This window comes from Pogoniulus pusillus, chromosome 24, assembly GCF_015220805.1.
Source record: "Pogoniulus pusillus isolate bPogPus1 chromosome 24, bPogPus1.pri, whole genome shotgun sequence".
Lineage (NCBI taxonomy): Eukaryota > Metazoa > Chordata > Aves > Piciformes > Lybiidae > Pogoniulus > Pogoniulus pusillus.
This window is the reverse complement of record NC_087287.1, coordinates 11,101,283-11,120,535: the sequence shown is the minus strand read 5'-3', so window position 1 is coordinate 11,120,535 and position 19,253 is coordinate 11,101,283. Positions and strand designations below refer to the sequence as shown.

At 43.0% G+C, this 19,253-nt stretch overlaps 1 protein-coding gene across 15 annotated transcripts in view; it reads right to left on the bottom strand.

Moving 5' to 3' along the window:
• The window catches only part of SERGEF (secretion regulating guanine nucleotide exchange factor), a 144,048-nt gene that overhangs the window by 63,079 nt on the left and 61,716 nt on the right, over nucleotides 1-19,253 (bottom strand). Inside the window, exon 11 of one of the 15 annotated variants that reach the window (XR_010306732.1) lies at nucleotides 13,710-13,725. The exons of the other annotated variants lie outside the window; for them this stretch is intronic. The gene's annotated coding sequence lies outside the window, so the exon portion shown is untranslated. Of the gene's footprint in view, nucleotides 1-13,709; nucleotides 13,726-19,253 lie in introns of those variants that run through there. 15 annotated transcript variants of the gene reach the window in all.

Genomic DNA, 19,253 nt, shown 5'->3' with positions numbered 1-19,253 from the left:
ATCACCATGTCCCATATCACTACCCTTGCCACAAGTCAGAGCCCTACACAGGAGCAGGGCTGCTCCTTAATACCTCTTCATTGGCTAATGCTCCCACCAATGCTTCTCCAGCTTAAAGGTTGATGCCATGGAAACAAGATCCACACATGGAAACCCATGTGAAAGCTTTCTGGCTAAACAACAAATTCTGCATCTCCTCCAAGTGCTGAAAATTAGAGAAACTGAAGCTGCTGCTAATAAAATAAATGTTATCAAGGGTGTGAATAATCCTACCTCAGCTACTTCCCTAGGGCATACACTAACACAGGCACAGGTTCAAAAGCATTGGTACAAAAGAACTGCTCAGCTGGTGGCCTGTACTTACTGCCAGGATCCCCTACAGAAACAGTACGCTGAAAAAAATAAAACAAATCAACAACCAAAAAAACTAAGAAAACAGTACCACACCACACCCCTCAAAAAAAAGGAGAGAGATGTTGTACAGAACATCCCCTGAGAAGCAGCGTTTTCTTCCCACATAGAATAGCAACAGCTACAGAGTCTGGAAACCAGGTAAAAGTCTGGTGACCCCAAACAGCTTTGTATTCTTTGTACAGCTGAGACTCTGCCCACTGCGCAGAGCCAGCTTACCAGATCATAAAGGAGTCAGTCCATCTGCTCTGGGTACAAACCAGGCAGGAATTGCTGCATGACACTAACTGGCCAACTCTGGGGCTTCATCCCCATGACAGCCACCTGGAGACAATGTGCCACACAAATGCACTCACCGGAGCTGTGGCCTGAGGGAGAAAATACACTGCAAACAGCACAAGTAGCTGATGCTGCACACCCTTGGGATGGGTGAAAGCCACCTCAGTGGAAGCATTAGCCTTGCTAAAAACTGAAATGAAGCTAAATGGCAAGCTCCTGAAGGCAGTGCCCCGGATTCGCCTTCAATGGCCCAGTGGAAGCACGGCACAGACCACACGGCAGCACAGTGCTGTGCTCCAAAGAAGAATTTGCTAGACTGAGAGCACCAGGTTCACCACCTCTGCCTTAGCGCAGGGTGTCACCACCTGCCAACACTTATTTGGTGTTTCCTGTAGGAAATCACTCAAACACACCCTTAGGGGGCTCTAAAGTTAGCTTTCTGAAACAACAGCCTTACTCACCATCCATGCCGTCTGCTACAAGCTACATCAGCCACCCACGGGATTCCTGCCGGCCTGCACACCTATGACTCTGGAGCTCAGAAGGGATCACAGTACCGAGGTGAAACGAGGTTGCCACTGCTTAAAGAGCAATGCTGCCTTGAAGGTATTTCATAACATCTTTTTTACCACAAGCACTAAAATGTGACAACTCCTTTTCCTCATGACTCCCCACAACAGGCAACAATCAGCCCAGAACGCATAATTTGCCGGTATCAATACAGAGCAGCTGGAGAACAGCATCGCTGAGCAGATGTTTTATGCTTACATTAGCTGTAATAAGCTCTGCAGTCAGCACAGGTCACTGGAAGAAGCCTGGTATTTACTGCAGCAGCCATCATTTTCTGGCTACTTCTCTTCTGTCCCCACCCCCAACGTGCTGCAGAGAAATTAAATTCCAACAGACATCTGCATGCTCCCAGTGGATAAGCACGTTCAAGGGTACTTATAAACACACTATAATGCTTTCTAATTGGGCAATATTTTTACATTCTGTTTTAATTGAAAAGAAAATATCACTAATCTTAAATCAGTGACTGCTAGTGAGTGCAGCCTTCTGCCAGCCAAAGGAACGTGACCCCCCCACAGGATCAGTTCATATTAGTTTCTTCTCTGTTTAGAGGGGAGAAAAGTAAGAGTTGTGTAAGGATATTGTGAGCTCCCTATCAACGATCTCAAAGTACTTTACAATTACCTTTGAGGCAGGAAAAGAATGCTTAAGGAGCGTTTTACTCAGAACTTATTATCTATGTCCTTTCAACCATAGATAAATTGTTTGTTTCTTCCCTCAAATTGTCTTAGCAAGCTGCTTTCTACCTAGCAATAGTTGCAGTTCAGATCCGTCCATCCAGATTTAACACATATGGTGAGAAACAGCCAAGGGACCTGCATTTTATTAATCACAGTCAGGACATAAGCTGCATGGATGGTGAGGAAGGTCCTTAAGCCAGCAATCACTGACTCCAGGCAAAACATCAAGTGCTTTCTGCAGCCTGCAGATCTGCTGATCTCCTTGCCCTAACGAAAACTGATGGATAGAATGCAAAAACAACAGGTATACACAACATAAAGTATTTCATTTTAATTATGTCTCAACCCCCCCTATATAAGTATAAAACTAATAACATTTCCTATTTATATGCATTCCTGCAGGTGTGTGTGTGTATAGATATATACATACAAGAAAAGGTGTGCATACCTCAGTCTGTGTGTGCACGTTCAGAAGAAGAGATTATGTACTGAAAGAGATGTGATTAGGGAAGAGAGAAGAGGTAATTACAGAGTGCCTCACTCTTACATCCAGGGTAGAGGTTTCTCTGAGCTCCCTTTTGCTCCCCCACAGTCACAGTCCTGTGAGGTAAGAAAAGTCATGTTCTCTCCTTAGTAGGCTGTAAACAAAAATGTACAGGATAAAACTCATGCAGATATTTAGGTACACAATCTCCCATTGATTTCAAAAGGTAATTAAGAGACAAAATACCTTGTGACAGCCAGTCCCTAAGGGACTTCCGAGCTGTATTACAAAACAAGTCTGACAAAGTGTATCAAAATCCACGTTTCGGGCTAGTACCTTGACCACAAGGCTATTCTTTCTTTTCTTTTCTCCCAGGGCTCTGACTGAGGCTCTGTTGTGCAACCCATCAGGATAAATACCGAGTCAGAACTGCCGGCAAAGTCAGCCCAGTGCTGCAGCAGAGGGACTGTGGGGGGGGCTGCAAACAAGAGGCACAGGGAGCTGGACAAAGGTGATTGCAGAAGGAAAACTTATAAGCATCTCAACATTAGGGTGCTTTGCCTGTACAACAAAAGGACCCCAAAGCCATTTATTTTTGGCTCCCTGCTCTGTGAGTGCATGCTAATTCCCTTCAGTGCAATGATTTCCCAAAACGTTCCAGGATGCAGAGGCTTCACTCATTTCTCAGCGATAAGAGCCTGACATAGAAAATAGATTCTTCAGAACGCATGAAGACATGATGCTTGAGTTGCATCCTGACTCTGCTTGCTGCCACTTCTAAATTTTAATTGCACAAAAGTATAGCTTTAGGGGGGACCTGAGTGAGGCAGTGGTCATATAAGGAAAGGAAACCACAAAGAGATGTGCACATAAGCACTTGTATCCAGAACTTTAACCATGGCATCTCATGCCTTTTGATGAATTCCATTGTAAGGAAATTTCCAGGGTCAGAAGACAGAAATTTTTCTTTCTTCTGGGATCAGGAGTCCTAATGGAAGGAGAGGAGGTGACCGAGAGACTGCAGATCAGAGCTTACGTAAGCCAGGGGAATCTTCTCCCCCAGAGCTGTGCATCCATGCCCTTGATTAATGTATCGTAACAATGATTTGTACTGTTTGACACTCTCTGTCCAACTGCATTTGTATGCAGAATTCTACTGATGTGAAAAAAATAAAGGAAAATAAAATGAATCTAATTAGCAAAGCTGTCCTACTTCCACTGATCCTTCACTAGGTACTCTGTGTTCCTCATCTGGATCATTTGATTCCTGATTGATAAGAGAGCATCTTGATAACCTAGTCACATTCCTTGGCAAGCACAAGACAAAGTGCAGCTTAATGCAAAACATGTTAGCAGCAAACCAGTACAACCTCACCAAGAACAGCACTTTGACTCTGTTCCTACCTCTTGGCTCTATCAACTGAAAAGTGAGAGGCCCTGCATCCTATAACATCAGAAGATATTTTTCACTTGTCAATGAATCTCATAATCCAGGATCAAATAGATCCTATTAAAGTGGATTTTTTTGTTGTTGTGTGATTGGCTTTTTGGTTTGCATATAGGTTTACTTTTCACTACAGCAAGAAAATTCACAGCAGGATTTAAACTGAATCCTGTGTACTCAAGTCTGGAACACAATATTCTTCCTCAAGTCATACCTGACTGAAAGCTAATGTGCCACTTAAAAGCATGAAGGGAGAGGGGAAGCCTCAAGACAATGGCAAGATGCAGTAAGTTTTCAAAAGAAATGTTTTAGAACTCTCTATAGCTTCTAGAGTTGTGATTTATGATCTCCCTGCCTGAAACTAGCCCCAAAGCCTGCCCCACTTGTAGTGCAAGACAAAAAATGCCTTTTGCCCATGCAGCATTTCCTTCTCTTCCCTGTCCATCTCTAATAATTCAAAATCCTGCCCTGACAACTGCCTTATACTCACCTAAAAGCCAGCTGGCTAACCCCAAAATCTTGCCTTTGCATCCAGCATGCCATAGGTGACATATGTATAAATCTCTGCACATATTCCCTCTCTGTAACACCAACCATAGAAAAGCAACTGCTCTGTCACCCACTGACACCACTGAACACCACGCTTCCAGGAACAGCTTCTTGTGGCTAAAAGGATGCAGTTGCACTTCTCCAATTCAGATGGTACAGCTTGGGTGCTTTCAGAAGATGGAATCAGTTGTAATTCCAAAGCAAACAAAAAAAACCCCAAACAACTCAACAACAACAACCACCTCCCACAAACAGATACACAGAGAGAACCTAAAAACACATTTATACACTGATCTGCCTCTACCATCACCACACACATCTTTACCGCCAGATTATTCTGATGTTTTCAGGTCAAGAACTGGGACTTTGGAGCATGCTGAAAAAAATCTCCCTGTGCTATTTTACATGCAAAGAGCAGAACCAATAATGTTCATTATAGCATATAAATGTCAGCATTACCTACCCAAATGTGCTAATGTCTTGTACTGTGAACTTTGAAATGAGTCTGTTAAACAATAACTGCAGGCAAACGTTCTGTCAAAGTACCTATCATTAGCCAACATTTTATAGACTTAGAATAAAAGTGATGACAGCAAGACTTATTTGTCAACAAAACAGCAAATTCTACTTCAAAATAAAACATTTCCAAGGTCCCTTTGTTGATGCATAACTGCAGCTTTAAGTTTTTCAACAGAATCTGGACTGCGTATCTCATGCCTTGTGTCCGAACAGTCCATTGGGTTTAATTCCTTTGGAATATTTTCTGGAATATTCAGTGAAGCTGGAGAGAGCCACAGAGCAATCAGCTGTACACATCGTGGGAACTCAGCTCTCCCCTCCCTCTGGTGCTATTGCAGTTGTCTCACTGCAACTCTTCCGTGTTAAAAGAAGCAACACAGAACTCGGCACGCACAGCCTGCAAGGTTACACAACAGCACAAAGCTGTGCATTTTTGCAGAGCTGAAAGGAAAACCAGCACTTCTCACAAAGTTCATACCCTCAGACAACTCTCTCGGTATCCTATTTGGATACTGTGAACAGGCAGACACTGACCCTGAAAGAGCCACTTAAAGGAAGTGGTGGTTGTGTGGCCATGGCTGGGGCCACACTGCCTCAGAACAAGCCATCATTTGATTAGCCCTGTCCAGCCATCCTGCCCAGAGGGAACTGGCTTCACTGATGTGAGATCTGACCTTGTTGACCCTCTACAACCCTTTTTCTTCCTAGCATGTAGATTTTTTTTGCCATCTCCTTGCAGTGTTTTTTTTGTTTACATGCTTTTCACCTACATTGTCTCTCACTGAAGAATACATCTGAAACACCTGGCAGTACTATCAAAAGAACATCATTGATGGTGCCATAAGTAATACTACTCTTTGAGTGCAGAGGCTTTTTTGCCTTTTCCAGCAATAAATCCAAACTCCTGACCAAATTTTGAATGTGTCAGTTCTTCAACACCCAGCACCAGGAGGTGGGAAGACTAATTTTCAGAGAAATTACTAAGTGTTCAAGGAAGCTCTCATGCACAGTTGGACTGACCTTTCATTTCTCTGCTAGCCCTGCCGATCTCAGTGAGCACTGCTGCTTGCACAAACAGGCAGTACACAAACACAATGTCACTGGAAAGAGCAAACCCCACTGTTTCATCTTCAAAACACTCTATGTCCTTTGAAAGAAACAAGCAGGTTACTGGAAGTACTGAATCACTACTGTGAAGTGGCCCTCGATGGACCCAGTGCCTTTGGGGAATATTATTTAAGATAGCTACCAGCTGTTCAAGAATGTAAATCTTTGCCTGACTCCCAACACAACCCTCACTGTCTCTCCCTCTCCCACATACAGGCACGTAAAAATAAAAGTGGCATCAACTTAATTTGTAGTCAAAAAACTCACTAGCACATTAAGAACTCCTCCTAGAATATCACAAAATAAACGGGGGGGGGGGGGGGGGGAACCCCAGAGTTATCATACACCCCCTACCTCAACTTGAGGACAGAGTTTTCTTGATCCATTTACTTTCCAGCAGAGCTACAGGCATGAAGCTTCCATATGGGTTAGCCTCATATAAAAATATCAAGTTGTGAATTTGGCTGGCTGTCTGCTCCTTAGCCTCTCCAAAGAAATGCTGTTTATGCCTTTAGGGTGTCATGTAACTCAGCCCATCAATGCTGGATTCTCTGTTTCTGAAGCACCTGGTTACAGCACAGCTCCCTGCAGCAGGCTTGCTGGAAATAAATAAAAAGTAAACTTGCTAAGACTCCAATGTAAAAATGAATAGAAAAGCTCTTCTGGATAAATAGGGATACCATTTGTAAGGACTCAAACAGAGACTCAGCCTTAATGCTACTCACAAAAAGAGATTTAGGAAAAAAGCCCATGTCTGAAGTGACTCTACACAGTTGATAAAAAAGGCATTTCTATTAAAAAGCTGTATTATAGGATTGTTTAAGTTGATAAAGACCTCTAATATCAGCAAGTCCAACTGTTAATCCAGCACTGCCAGGTCACCACTAAACCATGTCCCTCAGCACCACATCTACACAGCTTTTAAAACCTTTCACGGAGGAGGACTCCACCATTGCCTTGGACAGCCTAGTACAAGGCTTAAGCAAGCATTTGGGGAAGAAATATTTTCCTAATATTCAATCTAAACCTCCTCTGGTGCAATATGAGGCTGTTTCCTCTCATCATATTGCTTGTTACTGGGGAGAAGAGACCACCCTCCACCTCACTACAACCTACTCACTCCCACAGAGAGATTTGTTTTCCCCTCTGAGACAGGGGTACCCCATCTGTCATCTGTAGGCCTGGTGCCCTGCAGATCAGCCCATGATTGAGAAACATCAAAATTCTGCTGCTGACAACAGGCTCAGAATCAGGCACACCTCCTCATTCTTTGCAACTGGAAGGCTAGAGACAAACACTACTTGTGCTCCTGACCCCACAACCAGTCAATTGTAAAGCCTTCAAAGTTCTAACTCGAGCTTTTCTGAGTAAGACTGTAGCCAGAGTGTATTCTGTCAAAACCCCATCCATTAGCTCAAGTAAACAGCTGTAGACAGAAGCAGACAGAAGAAAATGTCACAGACCCTTGCTGTTGCTCCACCAGAGCAAAGTCAGAACACATCTGCTCTTCGCAGGGCTAGAAAGCAAAGCACAGCTGCCCAACACCAGGTGAGCTGGGCAGCCCTGCAATGGACCTCCAGCTATTCATGTTCAGGAGATCCATTCATTCATCTCAGCTGCATTCTTCTTTAAGAGCACACATTCATTCCAGTTTATTTTTACTTAGCAGCTGCCCGATTACAAGACACTTCTATTACGCATCATCTCTCTCACACAACGTCCACTCCTTTCTCTCTTTCAACCTCTGCTACCTTTGAGGCACAGTTCTTTCACACCAGCACTAGCACAAGAGTTTCAAGTGACCTTTTATTCTCTTTTTCTCTCAGGGAACCCACCAGCCTGTTCAAGTTCAAAGGCTCCCAGTCTTGTCAGGGGATCAAATGCCTCAAGGACAGCTGAGAGATGTATCCCAGAACACAAGCCAAAGCATGCACTGACTGGTCTTTTAGTTCACATTATGAAACAGTTTTTCTCATGCCCCATTTATAAACCTGTCTGACTGTGAAAAAAGTTGTTTCACAAGATCAAAGTACACACTAATTTATCCAAATAATGTACTTATGGATGGTTGTGACCGGTGCCTATAGGAAAACAAAAGAAAACCACCTTTTCTCTCTGAAATTGCAGACACTGCCACTCTGCTCAGTAATCCATTACTGGGAATGGATATCATCCAACACCAATCATCTGCACTTGATGCCACAGAAGCACTCAGCACTCACTAGCAATTTTCTGATGCCTCCATCAGCTGAAAAACAGGCCAGATATTCTCAGGAGCAAATATTTCCTTGATTAAGAAGCCAGTGGATGAGGTGTAGCTGTAGAAGTCTAAGTGTAAAGGCTTTAACCACTTACAGTATAAAGTGACTTATACCCTTGGAATCATAACAGACTGAAAATGCACTTGCTCCTGTAAGCTCATTCCAAGGCAGGAGATTTCCACCACATTATAAGGAACTAACAGGGAAAAAACCTCACAAACAGTGTGAGAGATGTGAAGCCCAGCTTCTGAAGAGCTGTGGTTATGACAGCCTACGTCAAAAATGGCATGTTGGTGAAAAGCACACAAATATTTTTTTGTTATGTGGGACTCAAAACTCAAAAGGCAACAGGTTTTTACAAATTTATCCTTAGTTTAAGCCCTCATTTTGATTTTTTCTGAAATTAATAATCTTATTGTAGCAGTATTGCACAACAGTGCCAGAGGGGCATGAAGCACAGTAAATATCTTCGGTTGTGAACTAGAGCTCACCAGAATCTTCTTCTGATCTCACCACTACACTTATAGGACTGCATATGACTGACAGAAACTCATGACCAATAATTTACTTCTCACTTTTATTTCCAAATACTACCACAGACAGAGCTGTTTATACCCTTTCTTTTTAATTTCAAAGAGGCTTTAATAGAGTAAGTTTTGAAAACCTTTCAGTACTCACAGCTGCTTGCACACTGACTGCAAGCACCTGGGATTTATCATGTGGCTATTTGTGTTTCTTTTTTGAGGAGGGATCCTACTTTCAACACTGCAATCCCTTGCTCCATCTGTGTTAAAGACATCATACATGTTATTGAAAGCACCTACAGAGGAAACAGGGTGGATAGTAAAGGTCCTGCAATGTGAATTCATTCACAGTTCTTGAAATTAAGGCATTGAGAATGAATCAAAACTCTGGAAGCAGCTAATAAAACTTGATAAATAGGCAAGGCTGAGACAGATAAAATTTAGTTTGGTCAGGTATGGCATTATAAATGTCTCTGGGTACCAAAAAGAATCATTTAGACTATTCACATACACAGATTCTAAATTAGTTGGAATCTCTCAGGGGAACTATGTAGGATCACTGGACAATTCAACAGAAATAGTTCTCCAATGTGTAACAGCAACCAAAAAAGCCAGAATTTGGACTAGCTTGGCATGGGAGCTGCTCTGCTCAGCCTTCCATGAAGACCAGTCACATTTTAGTTTCACCTTGATGCTGCTGAGAAATAAAAGGACAAGTACCCCCAAGAAGACAGGCTCAATGTCTTGACCCAACAAAAGCAATGGGAACACACGAAAACAAGCTCTGCTTGTGTGCTTGGCTTTTGCTTCACCTGTTAAACTGCTTTTAACTCAGCCCATGAGTTTTCTCACTTTCACCCTTCCAACCTTTTCCCCCATTCCTACTGTGGGGAATGAGCAAGCAGCTGTGTGGGGCGAAGGGTTAAACCACGACACCTGCCTAAGGTCTGCTTTCCCAAAGCAGATGAACTGGTCAGAGTTGGTTTTAAATGCTCACGACTGCACTGGGAAGGCAGGTGTTTGATAAAGACTTCCACTTACAGTGGCATTTCTAGCACTCCTCACAGGCAGCTTGTAGTTCAGCAGCTTTTCCATTTTTCAGTGGTTTGGGGTTCTTTTGGGTTTTTTGTCATGCAGCATCTTTATAGCTTCCTGATCAGAATGTCATACACCGCCTAGCTTCTGCCTGACAGAAATCCAAGCACATCACATCAACATTTCCAAGTCTAAGTACGTTACATCTGCGTTTGACACCGATACATTTATCAAACTTACATCTCATAAAAACCAAGTATCACATTAGTTTGACAAGATGTATTTTCCATAGTCACATACTCACTACAAGCAACTACATTATCATCCTTTAAATCTTTATTGATCAGAATTCATGTCAGCCATGCCATTATTTTGACCGAGGCAAATACCACGCTGACAGGCCGGTAATTATTTGAGTCATCTTGTTCAACCTTGAAAAAAATATTGGCAGGGCATTGTCTTCCAATCAGCCTTCTGAAACTCCCCTGACACATAAGAAAAATAATTATCAACACCACCCATCTAGAGTGCTTTGGCTAGCCTTCTTAAAACTTTGAAATGGAAGCATCTCAGCCTTGGTCTTTAAGCTTCTACCTTTAGGGGCTGAGTAAATGCTGCTATGGAGAAGGGAATCTCATCACTGTGTGGTCCTTCTGCTTCTTCCTCATAGGTAAAGTAGAAATTACTACTCATGTAAAATATGCCTTGGCAGGGTTTGAAGTTTTGCTACTAGACATACTCAAGATGTACTAACAGTGCATGGTGTATTTGCCTTTGAGAGCACACTCACATCATTGCAGCTCTTTCCCTATCTCTATTAGATGGAGCTGGTGGCTCATGACAGGCTGCAGTCAGTGTCTTCTATTTTATTTTGCTTTGGGGAGGGGAGAGGATTTTCCACCTGCTGGGACACCCCTTAAGATCTCTTATTTGCACCTCATAAATGACTGAGCAACACATAATACAATTTTTAATATAAAATACCCCTTTCAATCCTTTAAGGTTATTTGATTCTTCCTAAATAAATTGTAACCACAGACACTGCCACTGCAATCACACAATGTTTTCCACAAAGTTTCATAGTGAAATATTTTGTTATGGCTTAAGGGATTCTCTGATATGCACTACAAGAGTTGACTAACCTAAACAAGGTGGGGAGGGCAGAGATACTGCCAGTGACTTCCTGCATTAATTCATCACTCTTCCTGCTACTCACAAGATTACCACATTCCCACATGCACAGGAGTCAGGCTCCAGTACTCTGCTGTTAAATCACATCTTTCATTCTCACAGGGTGGCTGTGTAACAACACACAGGAGTCATCAAGACAGACAAGACCATTTTTTCAAGTAACTGTATGGAACTATATATTCATTACAGAAAAGAATCAATACTTCAATGTAACTCCTGATGGCAGGGATGCTTTTGTTAATTAACCCATCTAGATAGTCACTGTGAAACACATAGTATCAGAAATTCCTTTACAGACTTATTTTTCTTTAAGTTTATAAAATGTCACCTAAATAATATGCATACTTAAAAATCCAGCTTCATCTCATGTAACAGTCTGACACAAGATAGAATACCAAATGAGAAACTCTGAAGAACAGAGCTTTAACATCTTTTAATAAGGTATCAGCATTCCTGCAAGAGATGAAAAGTACTACAGGTTATATTCCAGTCAGCAGCCCACCAGACTTCACCACTAATTACAAAGCACACCCACCTCTCATGCATTTGTAACGTGAAGTGGCATCCCTCTTTAGAGGCAAGTCAAGAGGCAGCACTTCTCTCTATTTCAGAACGTTTCAGAAGTCTGGTGAACTTATTTAGTCGTCTCAAGTGACACATGCAGCCCAGCTAAGAACAGGAACAGCAACAAGGAAACCCCTTCCTGCATATTCTCAAACCTGATGAAAGTGTCATTGCACAACAGCTAAAACACACCTCCTCTGCCTTGACTTCACTTCAGAAGTGCTCTACTCGCACAACAAAGGGCATTGTGTGCCAAAGATGGAGACCTACTGCTCCAGGGTCCCGTGAGGGAGGTGAAGGGTAGGATTCAAGCCTATATCAGATGCTTACACATTGGCAAGTATCAGGAGTGTCAGAGTTTGCCAGCAGCCAGAGATTTTTGCCATTCTGACTTGAGTGCTCCCTGGTTAACACACCACTCTCAGACACAGAGTAGCAGCTTAAGATCATATTCTTTTCAATGCCCACAGGCTGTAATGTACTGCTTTGCCAAGTCTCTGCAACATCTCCTCTAGATACAAGCCACTTCATCTTAATGGAGGTGGCATCTGGACAGCACAGCTACCCTGCTACTACAATTTCAAATAACAATGAGAACTGAAGCACGTCGCTTCCAGTCACTCCAAAAGCATTTAGCCACTACAGTCAGGAAGGATAATTAAAAAAGAAGATTATATTTGATTTTCCAGCTACTTCAATATATTAGAAATCATCATCACCTGTGGCACATTTCACCTCAAAAACATCTCTGAAGTGTTCTGTAGTACACAGTATCATTTTACTCCTAAGTACCATCCCTAGAATGGCAGTCTCAAGCAACTTGCTTTTTCAGCCTTGTGCTGGAACACTGTGGTACTCACTGGGTAAGGGAGAGCTTGGTTAGTCACAATACCTTTAGAATAACAGGACCTGGAAAATATCTGAGTTAAATCACTTGCTCATATTTTGAATATTGTATTAGCCAGGAAAAAAAATTTCTCAGCTGTGAGTGAATTCCTGCAACAGTATCAACAGATTCATTTCTGAGCACTACGCCTTTGCCACCTTTACATGTAGCACACAACCATTTTCATTACAGAAACTCTGAAAACTTTTAGTTTCTCAAAAGATAAATGAGCAAATGGTATATGTGCTCAAGAGCACTTGTAAGTGAAAATAAGGCGGTAAAATACTTTGCAAATTTTCCTGGTTGACTTTACTCTGTAGTCTGCAAGGCTAAAAATATCCCCTAAAACTGAAAGGGAACAAGGACTGAAAATAAGGATAGTGTAAAGTGACTTTTTTCTGTCCTGCCTTTGAAAACTATTAGTTTTTTTTACAACTCCATGTATATGCTTCCCCATTTTTCCTTCCCCCTCCCCAATTCCTCACTAACACCCAACAAATCCTGTCTGCAGAAGAAACTAGACCACAACTGCTGATTTACCCACAGAGGAGCACATTGAGCATATCTTCAAATTTATCCTCAGTAAGAACATATATAAGCCCATACTTAGAAGGGAAGTTTCTATTTTGGACTTTCCCAAGAACAGAAAGCACTGCTAATTTTATAACCAACAGAAATAAGAACGAGCTCAAGACTATGCTACACCTTTAAAAATAATAAATGTGGCATATGACTGTGACCTACAGAATGCACAAATTATGCTTCTTAAAATCATTTTTAAAAGCAAGATTTTCCATGTGCTTCTCTACGCAAGCTCCCTCTTGACTAAAAGGCAGCTAAAAAGAAACATCAAAGGCTCCAATTGTTCATGAGATTGCCTGAAGAAAAAGGTTCTTTCAGGTCAGAATGAAGGGTAATAACATTCACCTCAGCCTCAGCAATTAAGGAAATTGTTTCCATCTCTACAGGCATCAGACTCCTGAAAACTGACGGAACAATGTCTACAACACAAACATGAATGAAATGTTGACCAGATAGAAAAAAGGACTAAAAATATACTTGGATAACAAAAGGGAAGGGGGGGAGGGGGGAGTGAGTAGCTAGGCAATGCATTAAAATTACTTCCTTGGCTTCCATTCAGATGCTGTCCAAGCACAGCTTCATTGTTTGGCATGTTGCTTGCATCTCCTCACGTCACCTTTGTTCTCTCACTCGAATAACCTACAGACAAAAATATGCAGAGCCCTATTCTAGGATCCGGCAATATTAACCCAGTAGCCAGCAACAAAACCTGGGGCCTTTCTGATTCATAAAGAACGTTCAAAGTCCCTGTGAACTGCAGAGCACCGGGAAGGCGAAAGCTTAGATCAAACCGAGGCATCTGACTCCTTCAGGTTCACTTACAAAGCAGGATGTGGATGCTGCCCATGGTGAGAGGGGGCCTCACCAGCCTACTGCGTCTGCACGTTCCCCCAGGAAGACAGCGCAGTGGAGGAGAGTGCTGAATCTGAAATTCGTTTCATCAGCCCAACACATTTTTGGATTAATTGCAGACAATTATTTCCCACTTCACTTCCACATCAATGATTTTTTTTTTTTTTTGGCTTCTCAAGCTGCTGTAATGCACAACTCTGGTCCCCATCAGTCATCTGCCACTAAAGCACAGCCAGCACAGAACGCAAGTGCACACATCTCAAACTGTTTTGCAGAATACATATGAGGAAAGAAAAAAATAACCTTATCCAGGTGGGATTGCAGTAGGAGATTGTGGTTAATGGAACTCCCCCGGCACCCTCTTCAAAGCAGCAGGAACAGCACCACCAAGCAAGTGGGAATATTTTATTACTATTATTACCAGTATGATTTTGGTTGAAGAGAACGCTGACATTTTATGGTTACAAATCAGGAACAGGCAGCTTGCTGCTGAGAGACATGAATTAGGGCTCCTGTCTTTTCATCCCACCTTTCTGGCATCCCCCGTGTGCCTCTTTTCTGAGCACCCCTCCTCTGTGCAGCACATATCTATTCCAGCCTTCTTTCACTGCTCATCACCACCGCCTTACTGTCACAGAATAACAGGTTCCTCTCCCTCTGCAGAGCAAGGAACAGGACATACTCTGCCCTACTGTTATGCTGTTGCCTGCCTCTGCAAATCATCCTGGATTATCACTGTAGAGCAACAGAAAGCCTGAGCTGCAACAACATATCAGCATCCCTTCCCTTTTCAGCATGGTTCTGTCTTATTAAGCAATATACCCAAACTAGGAGCAAACTAACTGCAAAATAGGAAGGATGAGTTTGATAAGGGAGGCCTTATCAGGCTTTGCTGCCGTCAAAGCTCCCAGAAGTGGGGGAAGGGAGGCACTTGTGAAGGCAATACTTTTCCACACTGCGGTATGTAGGAGCCAGACTCTGCTGAAGCAGAGAGCACACACACAATAGACTCCGTTGCCCTGGCAACAGCATCACGGGGACATTTTTCAGTAAAGCTTCTCGCTCTCTACCAAGGTTACTTTCAGACTACCACTTAGCACAGAGATCTGTATGGATCAGACAACACCTTGCATCTGTCTTGAGCATGCCTGCATGAAATGCTGTGATGACCACACCACAGGGAAGAATAAAGCACTCCACGAGTTAACCAGGGAGCGGAGTTCTTAAACCACCCAGCACCATCTGACAGCAACAGCTTGCAAGCTAATCTATTGTCACCTCACAACAGAACAAAACTGTGATCTCTTGTAATCAAATGGTCCTTCGTCTTTCTTTGTTTCCTTTAAAACTGCCAGCTTTAAAGACCTACAGCATGTATCCACCGCAATTCTTTTCTGCAGCAAGAGACTGAAGTTTCTGACCACAGCCTCCAAGAAATATTCCAAGCAGAATTTTCTTTTTAAATAAAGAGAAGAGAAAATATCTAAACTGCTTATTTTTATTCATCATTATCCTTTCACTAATGTCACTAAAAGGCAGTGAAAGTATGTGGTGCAGCATGAAGAAAAACGTGGTTCCAGAAAAACCAAATCACTTGAATAATCTGCAAGCTTAAACCACACCAATGAGTGAGTTCACCTGGTTTCATTTGCCCCCCCCCCTAGTTTTTCAGATAAAGACAAAAGATGTTAATTCCACCTTCCCCCCACCCCAAGACGCAAGAATTTTCTCACTATTTAAGCTGTGATCATTAACCTCTCCTGGTTAAGAAAAAGAGTAAGTACTTGTTCAAAACAAAAACCAAACACTACTTAAAACACCTCCTCCTCAGCTCTTTCTGCTTAAATGAGGAGTTTGAAACTCTGGCTCTTTCAAGTTTGTGACACACAATCTCTTTTTACTGGAGACCTGCAAAAGTAATCCCTTGCATAATCAAAAAGGAAGAGAGAACTGCTTCACAACTTGCTCACAGGATACAAACTTCCAAGAAAAGGAGTTGGCAAAGAGTCAAAACCAATCATATGAAATGGGACTGTATCTAAATTTGTGTCTTGCTATCTAAAAAGACAACAGCATGTTCTTGAAATACATCTTTATGACAAACAATAGATAATTTCAGCACCAATTGTGTATGTACAGTTCCAACCCAACGGCTGTCACACCTCACCAGAGAGCTTCATTAGGAAAGAATGCTTCAGGCTCCAGTAGAAGACAGGCAGTTCAGAAACTCTCTGCTACTGAGAGCTGCAGAGACTCAATTATACAACCCAACCTTGACAGTTTAGGGAAAAGAACTCTTTAGCTCTGCTGATCTGTAGAAAACTTTCAGATTTCTTGGCCTTCTGTTAATAAAGGATATTGCAAAATAAATACTAACTTTACTTGTGGAAAAATAGGCAAGCATAAGACAGAAGGAGCTACTACGACAATGTAAACAAGACTAAGATGACGACTCCTACTATATGAAGTCATGACAAGGTATCCTAAGGGAGATGCCATCACTTAAAATTATTCCTGTTTAATTTGGGTAAAGGTCTCCAGCTTGAATTAAGAAAATATGACTACAGAACACACTTGTCACTGTGCTTTTAAAACCTTTATGTACACAGCAGCCTAAGATAGAACCAAATGTCTGAAGCAATAGCACCAGATAAGCTGTCAGCCCGTGGCTTGGATGGCAACACTCTGTGCTGGGTTAGGAACTGGCTGGAAGGTCGGACCCAGAGAGTGGTGGTGAATGGTGCCACATCCAGCTGGCAGCTGTCACTAGTGGTGTCCCTCAGGGATCAGTGCTGGGCCCCATCCTCTTTAACATCTTCATAGATGACCTGGATGAGAGCATGGAGTCAGTCATCAGAAAGTTTGCAGATGACACTAAGCTGGGGGCAGATGTGACTGGGTTGGAGGGCAGAAGGGCTCTGCAGCAGGACCTTGACCGCCTGGACAGATGGGCAGAGTCCAAGGGGATGGCTTCAATAGCTCCAAGTGCAGGGTGCTGCACTTTGGCCACAACAACCCCATGCAGAGATACAGGCTGGGGTCGGAGTGGCTGGAGAGCAGCCAAACAGACAGGGATCTGGGGGTGCTGATTGATACCCGCCTGAACGTGAGCCTGCAGTGTGCCCAGGTGGCCAAGAGAGCCAGTGGCATCCTGGCCTGCATCAGCAATGGTGTGGTCAGCAGGAGCAGGGAGGTCATTCTGCCCCTGTACTCTGCATTGGTTAGACCACACCTTGAGTACTGTGTTCAGTTCTGGGCCCCCCAGTTTAGGAGGGACATCGAAATGCTTGAGCGTGTCCAGAGAAGGGCGACGAGGCTGGGGAGAGGCCTTGAGCACAGCCTTACGAGGAGAGGCTGAGGGAGCTGGGATTGGTTAGCCTGGAGAAGAGGAGGCTCAGGGGTGACCTTATTGCTGTCTACAACTACCTGAGGTTGCTCTCTTCTCTCAGGTGGCCAGCACCAGAACACAGCCTCAAGCTACGCCAGGGGAGATTTAGGCTGGAGGTGAGGAGAAAGTTCTTCACTGAGAGAGTCATTGGACACTGGAATGGGCTGCCCGGGGAGGTGGTGGAGTCGCCGTCCCTGGAGCTGTTCAAGGCAGGATTGGACGTGGCACTTGGTGCCATGGTCTAGCCTTGAGCTGTGTGGTAAAGGGTTGGACTTGATGATCTGTGAGGTCTCTTCCAATCCTAATAATACTGTGATACTGTAATTAGCCTCTCACCTAGTTGGAGGCTTTCTGGGGAATTCAGGAAAGAATTACTATCTTCTTTTTCTTTTAAGAGATGTAGCTTTCTGCTTTTCCTGCTGTCCTTCAAAGTGAGCTCTGCAGGGAACTCCCAGTCCTCAGAGCTTTATAACAAGACTAACTGTTTGAGATTGTCTTGAGGTAAATCAGCAGTTGTCCACTGTAAAACTAACTCCTCATGTCAAGCCAGCTTTCCTGAGATGCTCCACATGAAAGGAGTAGAACTTCATGCAAAAGGGAAGGTTATTCTAACAGGAAATGCCTGGGACTGCAATTCAAAGCACGCAGAATCTAGTCCTAGATCACTCAGAGACCAGTGCTGGCTCAGGCAAACCAACCAACCTGGTGCCCCTGCTGTGGAATGCCAGCAGCACTGCTACTGAAGGGTTTCCACCCAAGGCACTTGAGTAGTGCCACTGGAACCACTGAAAGAGAATCTAGCTATTCATGCTTAAACATGCACTTGAAAGGGCCTAATGAACTGCTTATTACCACTGGCTTTTTAGGTTCATTTTTTTAGTGAACCAAACATTTTTTTTTCATGTTTTCAACCGCTCATTTACAGACAGGTGAAGAAGTTTAAGGCTCCTCATTACTAATTAAGAAAATAATGCTAAAATCATGGCCACTTTCCAACCTGCCAACCGTTTTGATCAATACACTTGCAGTCACAGTCTATATCAAGGACAGCAACCTCCTTCTAAGATGCCTTCTTGTGATCACCACCTTTACCCACCCCAGAAGCTGCTGCCAACTGGCCATGTTCCACACGGGGAAAACCACAAGCAAACAAAGCCAACCTAACCCAACACAGGCCACTGAAGGAATGTTAAGTGAGCTACCTGCAATACTGAGACAAAAGCTGAAATGTGGTTACATTAACAATCTTTTGTTAAAGGACCTTTCATGTTCACACTTCTCTGCTCATGTGAAAGCTTCAGTGCATTCTCAAAAACAAGCCCAGTATGAAATCAGATACAAAGACTCAGGATAGCAAAAGATCCCAGAGGAAAGTGACTTTGAGGAAGCATAATACAACTTAAGTACTAAGCTTGGGTTGCTTCTATTGCTGCTTTTAAAATCACAGCCACTGAGGTTCTGAATTAAGGTTTTCTACAGAAGACACCTGACCTCCTACCAAGGAAGACTGTAAAGAGAAAGCAAAAACTAGGTAGGCAGAAGCCACCTCCTGGCAGTGCACAGCAAAAGACTACTTTCTCTCCCTTGTCTCAGCCCTCCTTAATACCACAGCATGAGAAACCATAAATGAAATTTGTGGCAGAGAAGAAAAACATCCCCATCATCTCTTGTGCACTTCTGCAGAAGAAACTCAATTTGAAAGGAAGACTGTCGTGATCCCCACTTAGGAGACCAGAAATAGCTTTACCTTATTTCAAATACTGTGGAACGTTAAGAGTAAATGCAAAATCATGAAACCAGGGATTTGCATACTAAGTTATTCATGGCATTTAAATCTGGGCACTTCAGAAACTCTTTTCTTCTGAGAGAAGACAATAAGTAGCTTGACTTCCCTTTTCCTCACTGAACTTCTGAGCAAGGTTTAGGA